Here is a 15,000-nt window from a genome sequence, read left to right on the forward strand (position 1 = left end):
CTGTTTTGCTCTGCTGTGACACAGTCCTGGCAACTGATCAAACATATCCAACCTTTCCTTCTGGACAAGTACAGCCTATCGGTGTCTCTCTTAGGGTAGAAGGCTCCGTGTACTATCAACATTTTTCAGGTTATGGTATCCACTTTCTTCATTTCTGTTTTTTATTGTCATTATTATTATTATTATTATTATTATTATTATTATTATTATTATTATTATTATTATTATTATTATTATTATTATCATTATTAGTGGCGGCGCAATGGAACAGTGGTTAGGGCAGCGGACTCGCGGTCATAAGATCTCGGTTTCGATTCCCAGACCGGGCGTTGTGAGTGTTTATTGAGCGAAAACACCTAATGCTCCATGAGGCTCCAGCAGGGGATGGTGGCGAACCCTGCTGTACTCTTTCACCACAACTGTCTCTCACTCTTTCTTCCTGTTTCTGCTGTGCCTGTAATTCAAAGGGCCAGCCTTGTCACACTGTGTCACGCTAAATATCCCCGAGAACTACGTTAAGGGTACACATGTCTGTGGAGTGCTCAACCACTTGCACGTTAATTTCACGAACAGGCTGTTCCGTTGATCGGATCAACTGGAACCCTCGACGTCGTAAGCGACAGAGTGCCAACAACAACAATTATTATTATTATTATTATTATCGAAATTACGCCGGGCAATATGCTTAGTGGCACTTCGTCTGTCTTAACGTTCTGAGTGAAAATCCCACCGAGGTCGACTTTGCTTTCATCCTTTCGGGGTCGATGAAATAAGGCCCATTTGTGTACTGGGGTCGATGTAATCAACTTAGCAGAGCACAGCTGATAATATGCTCATATATGTACATACATAGATAAAAAAGGAACCATACATATGTACACATGCACACACACGCATGTATATATGTATGTATGTATATAGGTAGTGCGTCGATTTGATTAAGGTATTGTTATGTCTCAAGCTACTGCTATCTAGCACCTTCGGATGATCTCTACTCGACGGCTACACGACGGCTACTCAACAGTCAGTCCACTGTCAGTCGACCCCTAGCACTGTCAGACTACCTCTATTTATATGTCTTGGTCGAGCCTACTTTTTCGCTTGCGGACGTCGACACAACAGGTACACACACACACACACACACACACACACACACACACACACACACACACACAAACACACACACACACACACAAACACATATATATATATATTGGAAAATGTGTGAGATCCTTGGTACAGTTAGGTATATTTGAAAAAAGAAAAAGAATGACTTCATATATGTGTATATATATATATATATATATATATATATATACAAATACATATAAATATATATATGTAGTGCGTGGATGTGCCATCTTTGATGTGCTAGATCTATGTGATAATATAGTTGATTAATTTTGGATCGCTTTAGGTGCAGAATTTACGCCTCATCGTATTACAAGACGTTAACTCGTATGAAACGAGGGTATGCGAATTATGGATTGTAAATTATGAAGTACAAAATATATATTTCTCTATTCATCTTTGTGTTTTACATAAACACACACATACACATACGCACGCACATACATATGTATATTTACATACATACATATATATATATATATATATATATATATATATATATATATATATATATATATATAGTTTTAAAATAAGATGGATTGGTTACGACTGGAATGATTTGGGCCATGGGTGAGCTACGGTTCTTAACTATAGCAATAACTGTTAACCGTTAACCAGATAAAATAGAAAATCAAGATAATTCCCCACCTCGCCGCATAAAAAGCTCCTCTAAAAGAGGAAAGGATTCATGCAACATTAGTTTTCCTCAGTTTTATAACTCCGCTGTATTTATGATGCAATATTACATTATTCATAACATGAGACAACAACGGGTACCTCTACGTAGTCGTTTAAATTGCTCGAAATAGTTACAGAATCCGTCATAAAAATAGAATGATATATTAGAAAATGTAATTATAGATCGAATTACAAAGCTAAAATAGTGGCTCTTTCGAAGACCTATCAATCTTTTGAATATATCTCTTTGAACAGGCCTAATTCCACACAATACGGTAACTCATATATGTTTATATAATATTTGCATTATATACAGTTCATACACAACTACGACAATATTTATGTATTAAAAGGCTGCTAGCTGGCGGAATCGTTAGCGCGTCAGGCAAAATGCAAAGCATCATTTCGTCTGTCTTTACCTTTTTAGTTCAAATTCCATTGTAGTCGACATTGGCTTTCATTCTTTTGGGGTCCAAAAAACTAAGAAGCAGTTGAACACGGGTCAATGTAATCGACTTAACCCTTCCTTTTACTGGCTATATGTCACAATTTGAAATTAATATTTATACACTAAGGAACATTATTTTAATACGTCGTTCGGTTGTACACCAAGAAATGCATCATGACCACCATTAACAGGGTCTGTTCTGTTGCATATACCCAGACAGATATCCGGTTTCAGGATACTTTCTTTCTCATTCTCACAATTCATAAAACCTTGTAAAGAACCACTGAGATTTTCTGCCGACTAAACTTAAAAATATTAGCAATAGAGATGCCAGAACGTGTCAGAACAAAAGGGTTCACAGTCATCTACTTCACAAGGAAACCACGATTGCCACCGTGTGTTGAAGCCACAGGAGGCGATCTATCTTTGGTATAGTTACTAGTTCTTTTACGCAGCTCTGTCAAAACATGATGAGCAAACTATGTACACGCATATACAGATATTTTACACTGGTTACCATAATACAAGAAAACTTTAAATTGGACGGTGTGTACTTCACATATTGACGAGGAACATCTACGAGCACTTCATAGGTGTAATCACAACAGTGGTTCCCAACCTGTTTAAATGTGTTATCCTACGGGCACCTTTTAATACGCTTATCTTTATGTATGTATGTATGTATGTATGTATGTATGTATGTATGTATGTATGTATATATATATATATATATATATATATATATATATATATATATATATATATATAGGGGAGAATTCACGAAAAAACAACAAACGAAGACAGGTGGTGCAAACAACAAATGCATGTATTAGTATAACGCTCGGGAATAGAGAAAGCCTTTAACGTGTCGAGCCTACGCTCTTCAACAGAAAGGAACACAGAAAGAAACAAGGAGAGAGCCAAGGAGAGAAAAAATATGTGTAGTGGTCAGTGATCTTATATATATATATATATATATATATATATATATATATATATATATATATATATATATATATATATATATATATATATATATATATATATATATATATATATATGTATACATACAAGCATGAAAGTATGTATATATATGTATGTATATCAAATGTCCACGTTAGTGGTCAACGTCATATATGAAAATGCATGTATATATATATATTCTTTTATTCTTTTATTTGTTTCAGTCATCGCAATTAACGTGCAAGTGGCTGAGCACTCCACAGACTCGTGTACCCGTAACGTAGTTCTCAGGAAGATTCAGCGTGACGCAAATTGTGAAAAGGCCGGCCCTTTGAAATCGATCGGTCTGTCGAGAAATCGATCGGTCTATTTAAGGAGAAGAAGCGACAAGCAAATTTCATATCTGCGCATATTCTGATTTTCTTTCAAATCATGTGGTACCCATTTGTCGAGGCTCTTTTTTTTTCTATTTTCTGATCGCATGCAAGTGGTTGTTGGCAGTTTCCTGGGTAACTTTGCCCGTTCTCGGGTGGTTTTACATGGATCTTTCTCAATGACGGTCTTTAATTGACCGACATCGATGACAGATGGACGTCTACTACGCACACAAACTTCAAGTCTCAGATTTCCACTGCGAAATCCTTTAAACTATTTTCGACCTGACCACTCACTGCTCATTTCCTCCCCAAAAGGTTAATTCATATCGCGAGCAGTTTCAGCTGCTTTACGTCCTTTTTTGAAGTTGAATAGCAAGTTAAATAACATCGCATATCTTGCGATGAATAGTGGATTCTGTGCAATAACATAAAACGGTCTTCGTAGTGGCTGGAATAAAATGGAGTACAGAAAACCTTCCCTAAAGCCGAGCTCTTGAAGAAGGTTATGGTGACCGTGTGGTGGTGTACTGCTAGACTCATCCACTATAACTTCTTAAAACCAGGAAAACCATTACTGCAGGAACATATTGCCATGAAATTGCCAAAATGAACAAAAAGAACACAAAAAGAAATGCTACTCCTCCGTCCCCGACTGGTCAACAGAAGAGAGCCAATCATTCTTCGTGACAATGCTCGACAACACGTTTCACTAATGATGCTCCAGAAGTTGAGGGAACTTGGTTACAAAGTTCTTTCTCCCCCAGCTTATTCCCTAGACCTTTGTCCCAACGACTACCCCTTTTTCAAGCACCTTAATGGTTTCCTGCGAGAGGAGTTCAACAATCAAAAAGTGCGTTCAAAGAGTTCATCAGATCCAGAACTCCAGATTTTTACGTCACCGGAATAAATAAACTTGTAGCTCGTTGGTAAAATGTTTTGATTGTAATGGTACTTGTTGAAATATATTGTGATGACTTTCACGTTTCAAAACATTGCTTACTTTTTACTCAGCCTGATATATAGGTATAAACTTGCTAGCCATTTTATTATTATTATTATTATTTTATGTTTGACTTTTGTTTTGCATTTGTACAAGTTGGATCCAAGTCTCACCCAGAGATCTCAAGAGACAACAAGTTAGAAGTTAATGTAGGTGTTATGCCTAGGGTACCATATATTTGGATTTGTACAGTTTTGTTCTAGTGAACGTTTAAGAAACCATAAGAAAATTATGTGTTTGCTTTAAAATTTGAGATCACATAGACAGTATTTTACGTAGGAATATTTGAGATCACATAGACAGTATTTTACGTAGGAATATTTGAGATCACATAGACAGTATTTTACGTAGGATTATTATTATTATTATTATTATTATTATTATTATTATTATTATTATTATTATTATTATTATTATTATTATTATTATTATTGTTATTATTATTATTATCATCATCATTATTATTTTTATTATTAATAATAATAATAACAAAAATAATGGTAATAATACCTTATTTAATTTTAAATATATATATATATATTCTTACATATAAGAGACAAAAGTGTACGTACGCCGTTATATATATATATATATATATATATATATATATGTGTGTGTGTGTGTATGTGTTTGTGTGTGTGTGTGTGTGTGTGTATGTGTTTGTGTGTGTGTGTGTGTGTGTGTGTGTGTGTGTGTGTAAAATACAAAATGGGACAAGAACGCAAAACATCCAGACAGTTAAGCGATAAAAAAGGGAGAACAAAACATCCAGATAGAAGATAAAGAGGAAACAAGGACGGGTCATTCGGAGTTTTCTTTCCTCAGTCGGGTTCCAGATTATCTTTGCAATTTCGGCTGGTTATACTCGAGATTTTCCGATCTCATGGTTCTGGGTTCAGTCCCAATGCGTGGCACGTTGGGCAGGAGTCTTCTACTATAGTCTCGGTCCGACCAAAGCCTTGTGAGTCGAATTTGGTAGATGGGAAGTGAAAGAAACCCTGTCGTCGTATATATATATATATATATATATATATATATATATATATGTGTGTGTGTGTGTGTGTGTGTGTGTGTGTGTGTGTGTGTGTGTGTGTGTGTGTTTGTGTCTGTGTTTGAACCCCTATCATTATTTGACACCCGGTGTTGGTGTATTAATGTCCCCGTAACGTAGCGGTTCGGAAACGGAGACCGATAGAATAAGTACTAGGCTTAAAAATAAATAAGCCCTTAGGTTCGATTTGTTCTACTAAATAATCTTTAAGGCGGTGCTCCAGCATGGCCATAGTCAGGTGACTGACACAAGTAAAAGAATGAAAGAATATAAATTCACACACATCAAGAAACCCTACTTTAATTTTGAATGCAATGGAGGCCAAAATCTTTTCACTTAAAAAGAAATTCGATATAAGTAAGAACAGAAATGCCGATTTATCGATGACAAAGGAAAAAGAAATGAGATATAAAAATAAAAGGAAAATGTGTAGGATGATGGGGTTATTACTGCATTTGTTGATGATGGAAATGGTTATGGTGATGGTGGTGATAATATTGGTAGAGGTGAACACTAGGTCAATTTAAATCAAATGGAAAACAACTTTATTGTCATTTTTTCTAGTCCAATATATTAAATATTTTCTTTTAGTTTTCGTGATAAACTAAGCTAGTTTATGATTTATCTGTCATCAAACTAGTCTGAAATATGGTAAATGTTAATAAGTCATTTCTTATCTTCTCTCTCTTTCTCTCTCTGTACATACACACAGACACACACACACACATACATACACACGTATATACTTATACATATATATATATATATGTATGAACAAACGTAAATGTATTAAGGTAAATGTATAAAAAAAACTAGATGTATAAAAAATATAGGTGTATACATACATATATGTATAAAAAATATAGATGTGTATATATATGTATAAAAATATAGATGTATATATATGTATATATATACATATATATATATATGTATACACGCACGCGTATGCATGTACATATATGCACACTCTATACATATGTACATATGTACATATGTAGTCATATACATAGATACTCCCATATAAATATACATTTAAATACATATATATATATATATATTAATATAAATATATACACATATATATATGTATGTATATATGTATATATATATATATATTAATATATATATTAATATATATATATATATATATATATATATATATATGCGCACCTATATATGTATAGATAAATGTGTAGTGTATGTATATATACATACACACATGCACATAGGTGTGTGCGCGCGTGTGTGCCTGTGTGTTCGTGTGTATGTATGTGTATGTGTGCGCGTGTATGTGCGTCTGCGCGCGCGTGCTTGTGTATGTCTGTGCGTGTGCCTGTATGTTCTCGATCACACGATTTTTTACGTATATACAGTAATAAAAAAGAGAAATACTAATGTTGGAAACTCAAGTTCTGGTTTATGTTGGTGACATTACTTTTGATTTAGGAGATTATTATAAGCTTACAATGTCTAGTTTATTTACTTACGTGTATATATATATATATATATATGTATATATGCATATATATTGCTTATATATTCTAAGAGCCGAACGGAAGTAAGCTTCTGAGTTAGTAACTTGATAACAAGTGACAGAAAATATGAACTAATAATTTATTTATATCTAAAATGAACGCTTTTAACAACGCACTACTGAAGACATGATCAAGCGCTGGCTTTGAATAATGTACGAAGAAAAGAATTGTTCAACAACCGTTTAGTTTCGTATGCCATAACCTTGCACGAACGTAGGCTATTACAATCAAAATATATTTCCGCAAATAAAGTTACCAAGTCATATCCATAAATAAAAGACAATGATCTTGTCTATCTATCAGTCAATTTATCTGTCTATCTGCCTGTCTGCCTGCCTATCGTCTGCCTGCCTATCGTCTGCCTGCCTATCGTCTGCCTGCCTATCGTCTGCCTGCCTAACGTCTGCCTGCCAATTGTCTGCCTGCCTATCTGTCTCTCTGTCTCTCCCTATCTATCTATCTATCTATCTATCTATCTATCTATCTATCTATCTATCTATCTATCTATCTGTTTATATGTTTATTTATAAATCTATTCGCAGGTTACCTACGGAGGTATATACGTCCGTGGTGTGCTTTTATGTTCGATTATATGGGTCAGATATTTGTGTACACAATTTCAGTGTCTCGTAAATGGAAGACAGCCTAAGATAATGTTTCGTATCAGGCGTCAAATATTTATATTCCCATATATTTACAGACATTTTAACAATCAACAAGGCAGATTCCAATCTGATGCAAAAGATTAAAAAAGCCAACCACAGCAACACGGATTTCGTAAGCTGTCTGGCAATATCCTATTGTTTCTTATTAGAAAAGAACTGATGAGGTCGGCTGTATATGGATTATCCGTGATCGAGAGAAAGAAACATTTTCCGAAGTCAGACAACTTCATCAGCGGCAATCTCAGCAAAAACAGTGAAGACGATTACGCAGTAGCTCAAGGTGCAGGAGTCAAATATCAGGCGTGAGTTACACGAGGATTTCCGGTACAAGTATGTGATGAAGAGAGAGAGAGAGAGAGAGAGAGAGAGAGCGAGAGAGAGAGAGAGAGAGAGAGAGAGAGAGAGAGCAGATCGTGTTTGGCAAATCCGGTATAATTGTTGGGGGGGGGGGGGGTTAAAGGGCGTGAGGAACAAGCTCAAGTATCTAGAGAAATCTCGATCATTTCGATATGAAGAACTTCGAAAAAAACTCGAAGGTGCACTGGAGAAATGATAAGTGGCTGCACACATGGTGCTGCACACATGGTGCTGCACACATGGTGCTGCACACATGGTGCTGCACACATGGTGCTGCACACATGGTGCTGCACACATGGTGCTGCACACATGGTGCTGCACACACAATCCTGTCCATTTCGGTTGTCCTTGGTGTTTTGAGCAATATGAGTCGTATGCCTTCTTGCCAGTATACATACACACACACATACCTATACATATATACATACGTACAAAGATACATATATACATACATACTCATGCATACATACATAAATACATACATACATACATACATACATGCATTTACATTCAATGTGTTCTTCCGTTTGGTTTTTTTAAATGACAAGGTGCAATCTGAGATGGAATTTGGTTGCTATTTCTAGCATCTCGGACGACTTTGTTCTGTCGTCATCGTTGCTTCGTTTTGGAAATGAGTTAATTATAGTGGCGGATTAAATGACATTTCTCAGCAAAGTATTTCTTTGAAACGTTTATACACGGATTAGCGTGATCAAAGAATTATGTTCTAAAAATTCATTTTATTTCCTTCATCTTGCATCTTCTAAATTTATTTGGACATCACAGTCACCGGAAGACGGTTATTGTGGCGTCGGTGATCGAGGCTTAAATGGATTTACTGACTACTCGGCGTAGCTGGGAAAAATATTGCTGTCTTCCTATCAGTAAAGTAGATAAAACTTGTATATAGTTTTATTCCTGACGATGTCTGCCACCCTCCCCAACGTCCCTGTCTGTCTGTGTGACTGTCATTCTCCCATCCCCTCTCCCTCCGTCTCTGAATATCTGAATATCGCCTGTCACTAACTGGTTCACTCAATCTGAGTGTATGTGTGTGTGTGTTTGCCTGCTTGTGTATGTATGTATGTATGTATGTATGTATGTATGTATGTATGTATGTATGTGTGTGTGTGTGTGTGTGTCCATATATATTCTTTTTTAGTCTCTTTTATTTGTTTCAGTCATTTGACTGCGGCCCTGCTGGAGCACCGCCTTTAGTCGAACAAATCGAACTCGGGACTCATTTTTGTAAGCCTTGTACTTGTTCTATCGGTCTTTTCTGCCGAACCGCTAAGTTACGGGGACGTAAACACACCAGCATCAGTTGTCAAGCGATGTTGGGGTGACACACACAGAGACACACACTCATATATGACGGGATTCTTTCAGTTTCCGTCGACCAAATCCAATCCGAACAGCTGCGTTGCGGCGACATAAATACACCAACATAAATGCAGAGCAAACACAGACACAAAGGCACCCCGCACGCATGCGCACAGACATGTTTATACAATATACAACGGGCTTCTTTCAGTTTCCGTCTATCAAATCTCAAGAGGTGTTTGTTCGATCAGGATTCCACACTTGCCCAACGTTCCTTCTAGTAGGGCTAAATCAGGAACCATGTGGTTGGGAAGCAAACTTCTTGCCGCACAGACACGCCATGTAATACATACATACATACATACATGCATACATACATACATACATGCATACATACATACGTACATACATACGTACATAAATACATGCATTCATATATACATATGGATATATATATATATATATATATATATATATATATATATATAATATAAAGAATAAGCGATCGGTACAAGTTCATTTTGTCGAATGAAACACACACATACACACACACACGCACACACACGCACACACACACACACACACACACACATATATATATACATATATACATATATACATACATACATGTATATATATACATATACAAATATATTTATCTCTACATATGTATGTATATATATATATATATATATATATATATATATATATATATGTATACATGTCTCTTAAAGGATAGAGCTCAAAATCAATGCATTGAAGATACTTTATTGCAGCAACAATTATAATAGCAGAAACAACCACAATAAGCCAAACCTATGCACATTTCAATAGGGTATCCCGGATAAATAAACCACATCATAAGATGTCTCGTAAAATATTGTAACAAATTACAATATGTTGTAATTTGTTACAATATTTTACGAGACATCTTATGATGTGGTTTATTTATCCGGGATACCCTATTGAAATGTGCATAGGTTTGGCTTATTGTGGTTGTTTCTGTTATTATAATTGTTACTGCAATAAAGTATCTTCAATGCATTGATTTTGAGCTCTATCCTTTAAGAGACATGTATACATATATATATACAAAAACTCAACTGTGAGCTTTTTGCTAAGACTGTTAACAGATACTATATATTTTGTAAAATTTGTTTTATAAAAGTATATATTTAATATATATATATATATATATATATATATATATATATATATATATATATATATATATATATATATATGTATATATATGTATATATATATATATATATATATATATATATATATATATATATATATATATATATATATATATATATATATATATATATCAATACATATATATATATTTTCTATACATGTATGTATATATATGTACAATTAGCTATCATGCATTGTGTTTTATTGGTAGCAATTCTTCGCAATGTTACAACGAGGTGCATCATATGTGAGCAAAATCAAAGGGAATCTGAAAGCAGAATGTGCTTTGCGACCCCTTGCAAGGAATGTGGCACCAGTATCTGAATAAATAAGCAACTGCAATATTTATTATGCCTTTATGGTAATGGAGTGCATCAGCCTGCCTGTCTCACTCTGTACACACACACACACACACACACACACATAAACGCACACATAAACACAGAGACACTCACTCTCAAACACATAAACATGCATACATACATACAAACATACATACATAGATACATACATACATAAGGATATAAACACATCACTGAACTAGCCGTGTCTGATGCAATGCCACGCGGCACTCGTTCCGTCTCGCCGCTCTCTTTGCATTCTGTGTTCCGATTTCTGTTTCTGTAGAATACCATGTGATTCGGGACCCAGCATAAAATAGATTTGGGAATCATTTAGCGAGTGATGAAGCATTTTCCCGAACACTTTCAAGTGTCAGTACGACACTTGAAAGTTGAAATGTAAGAATGTTAGGTGACTTTCACGTCATGTATAGTCAATGAACGAATATATTGTATGTATGTATGTATGTATGTATGTATGTATGTATGTATATATTCACATATATATATGTATATACATATAATCTCTCCTTCCCCCACTCTCTCTCTCTCTCTCTATATATATATATATATATATATATGTATATATATATATATAGGCACAGGACTGGCTGTGTGGTAAGTAGCTTGCTTACCGGCCACATACTTCCGAGCTCAGTCCCACTGCGTGACACTTTGGGCAAGTGTCTTATACTATAGCCTCGGGTCGACCAAAGCCTTGTGAGTAGATTTGGCAGACGGAAACTGAAAGAAGCCCGTCGTATATATGTATATATATATATATATATATATATATATATATATATATATATATATATATATATATATATATATCGGAGTGAGCACATAAAATGTGCAACAAGGTGGAAAAAAGAGTACTCAAATACCAGAGGTAGAGTAATATGCTTTATTTAAAAGCAGCAGAAATATATGTTATATATATGTTATATTTCTGCTGCTTTTAAATAAAGTATATATATATATATATATATATATATATATATATATATATATATATGTATGTGTGTGTGTGTGTGTGTGTGTGTGTGTGTGCGTGCGTGCGCGTGTGTGCGTGTGTGTGTGTGCGTGTGTGTGTGTGTGTGTGTGTGTGTTTGTCCCTCCAACATCGCTTGACAATCGATGCTGGTGTGTTTTCGTTCCGGTAACCTAGCGGTTTGGCAAAAGAGACCGATAGAATAAGTACTAGGCTTACAAAGAATAAGTCCTGGGGTCGATTTGCTCGACTAAAGGCGGTGCTCCAGCATGGCCGCAGTCAAATGACTGATTCAAGTAAAGAGTGTATATATATATATATATATATATTACACACGCACACTCACCCTGAGTTCAAATACAGCCATAGTCAAGTTTCGATACTGGAGCCGATGCATCATTTTCTCTTCTTTCCTCGTGTGTTTTGTTCCTCTCCAAAAGAGTCTCGGCTAGATCAAAAACACCACGTACCGATGATTACATCAAGATTTAAAGCCACCGCTGACACACACTCTCTCACGTACACACAAGGCCATATGTACACATACAGACACACGCGGAAAACAAGAATTTTGCTTTAAATATACACATGCTCCATGTATGCACAATAGTTATGAGAGTACTAATATAAACGTATACACTTTAATTATGTAAAATCATATTATTGATGAGGAGAAATTTCGTTATCCAAATGGCTAGACCTGGCCAAGAATAAACTATAGAATTTCAATTATAATTTTTGCAGTATGGTGTGAGCCTAATTTATATTGTCGAGTACTAGAAACGCACTGGGGTCGATGATATCGACTATCTCCCTGCCCCAAATTTCAGGCCTTGTGCCTATTGTAGAAAGAATTGTTGTTGTTGCTGCTGTTGTCGTCGTCGTCGCAGTCGTCGTCGTTGTTGTTGTTGTTGCTGTTGTTATATTATTATTATTATTATTATTATTATTATTATTATTATTATTATTATTATTATTATTATTAAGGTGGTGAGATGGCAGAATCGTTAGCGCGCCAGGCGAAATGTTTAGCGGCATTTCGTCTGTCTCATGTTCGGAGTTCAAATGCCGGGGTCGACTTTGCTTTTCATCCTTTCGGGGGTCGATAAATTAAGTACCAGTGAAACACTAGGATCGATGCAATCGATTAATCTCCACCCTCCAAATTTCAGGCCTGTAGTAAAAAGGATTATTATTAATCGGTAAAGTTAGAGGACAAATCAAAGGCGTGTAACTCCTGCGGATTGAAACCTTAAAATATATTCACATATGCATTTAATTCTATGCATCCTACTTGTTCTACAAACATACATGTATGCGTGTGCGTGAGAGATAGAGAGAGAGTTCGTGTATCAATGTGTATCATTGTGTGTATTTGTTTAGTTTTATATGCGCGAAGCTGTACAAGAGTAGAGACATTGACCAAACAGAAACAAATGATTTTATCATGTCTATTTTACATACAGAAAGAAAATTTAATAAGATGTATTTACATTTTCTGATTGGAAGATTGAAATGGAATTTGATAAGTCTGCTAAAATGCCAAAATTTAACTGCTGCATACGTACGCGAATAGTTAACTACACATTGTAAAGACGCACACACACACACACACACACACACACACACATATATATATTTATACACACATACAAACTCATAAACATACACACATACATACATACATGTGTGTATGTATATACGTACGCACAATCATTCAAACATAGCGACATACATATATGCCTGCATACGTACATAAGCACAGTTATTTGTATGTGTGTATATGTTTATATGCATATATCTACATATGATATTGCCATATTATATAATGCTTGGAAGTAGTATTACAAACGTCAACCAGAGTAGTATTTATTTATCATTACATTATATATAGTTAAAGTTATCCTCTTTTCCATAACTTCCAGTTTCTTGCCAAACCGCCATCTTCGAATAGTGGCACGTCATTGCTGACTTTTGTGTGTTTATGGTTTATTCACCATAATATATTGGTAAGTTTTGTGAACCAACGAATCTAACGACTTACCCCTCACACTTCCATACATATATATGTGAGCATGTGAGTGCGCGCGCTTCTGTGTGTGTGTGTGTGTGCATGTGTTTCTGTATGAGTGTGTGTCTCTGTGTTTGCATGGGTTTATGTATTCATATATGTTTGTATTATGCATGGCTGTATCTATCTATCTATCTATCTATCTATCTATCTATCTATCTATCTATCTATCTATCTATCTATCTATCTATCTGTGTGTGTGCATGTGTTTGCATGCATATATATATATATATATATATATATATATATATATATATATATATATATACATATATATATATATATATATATATATATGTGTGTGTGTGTATATATATATATATATATATATATATATATATATATATGTATAAAGAGAGAAAAGGATAAAGAGACCAATGGCAAAGTTAGAAATATATTTTATGGATAAAGTCTTACAGCTGTAAAGGGGTAAACTAGCCGGTATACAGCACTTACTCGGTATTACCTGTATCCTTGGGTTTGGTTGAATCCAATACCCTTCATAACCTTATACATATATATATATATATATATAAATGTGTGTGTGTGTGTATATACATGTGTAGTAGAAATGCATGTACGTGAGTATTTACACATGCACCCGCACACGATGTTGCTTATCATTGTTTTGTTATTTCCGCATTCTATAAGGTCCATAACCATCACATTGTATCTGTGCTAGCGCGACTACCAACACTTGACTGAACACCTCGAGAGATCTGCAACATGAACAAGTGTTTTAGAAAGTCGCTGACCATCAATAGTGTCATCCACATGAAAAATAACAATGATAGGATCTTCGTTAAACAAAAGAAAGGATGTAAAGCACAAGGTGTGTATAAAGGTCCTTAAATGGCTTA

Source organism: Octopus bimaculoides, chromosome 7 (genome assembly GCF_046866305.1).
Source record: "Octopus bimaculoides isolate indiv1 chromosome 7, ASM4686630v1, whole genome shotgun sequence".
Lineage (NCBI taxonomy): Eukaryota > Metazoa > Mollusca > Cephalopoda > Octopoda > Octopodidae > Octopus > Octopus bimaculoides.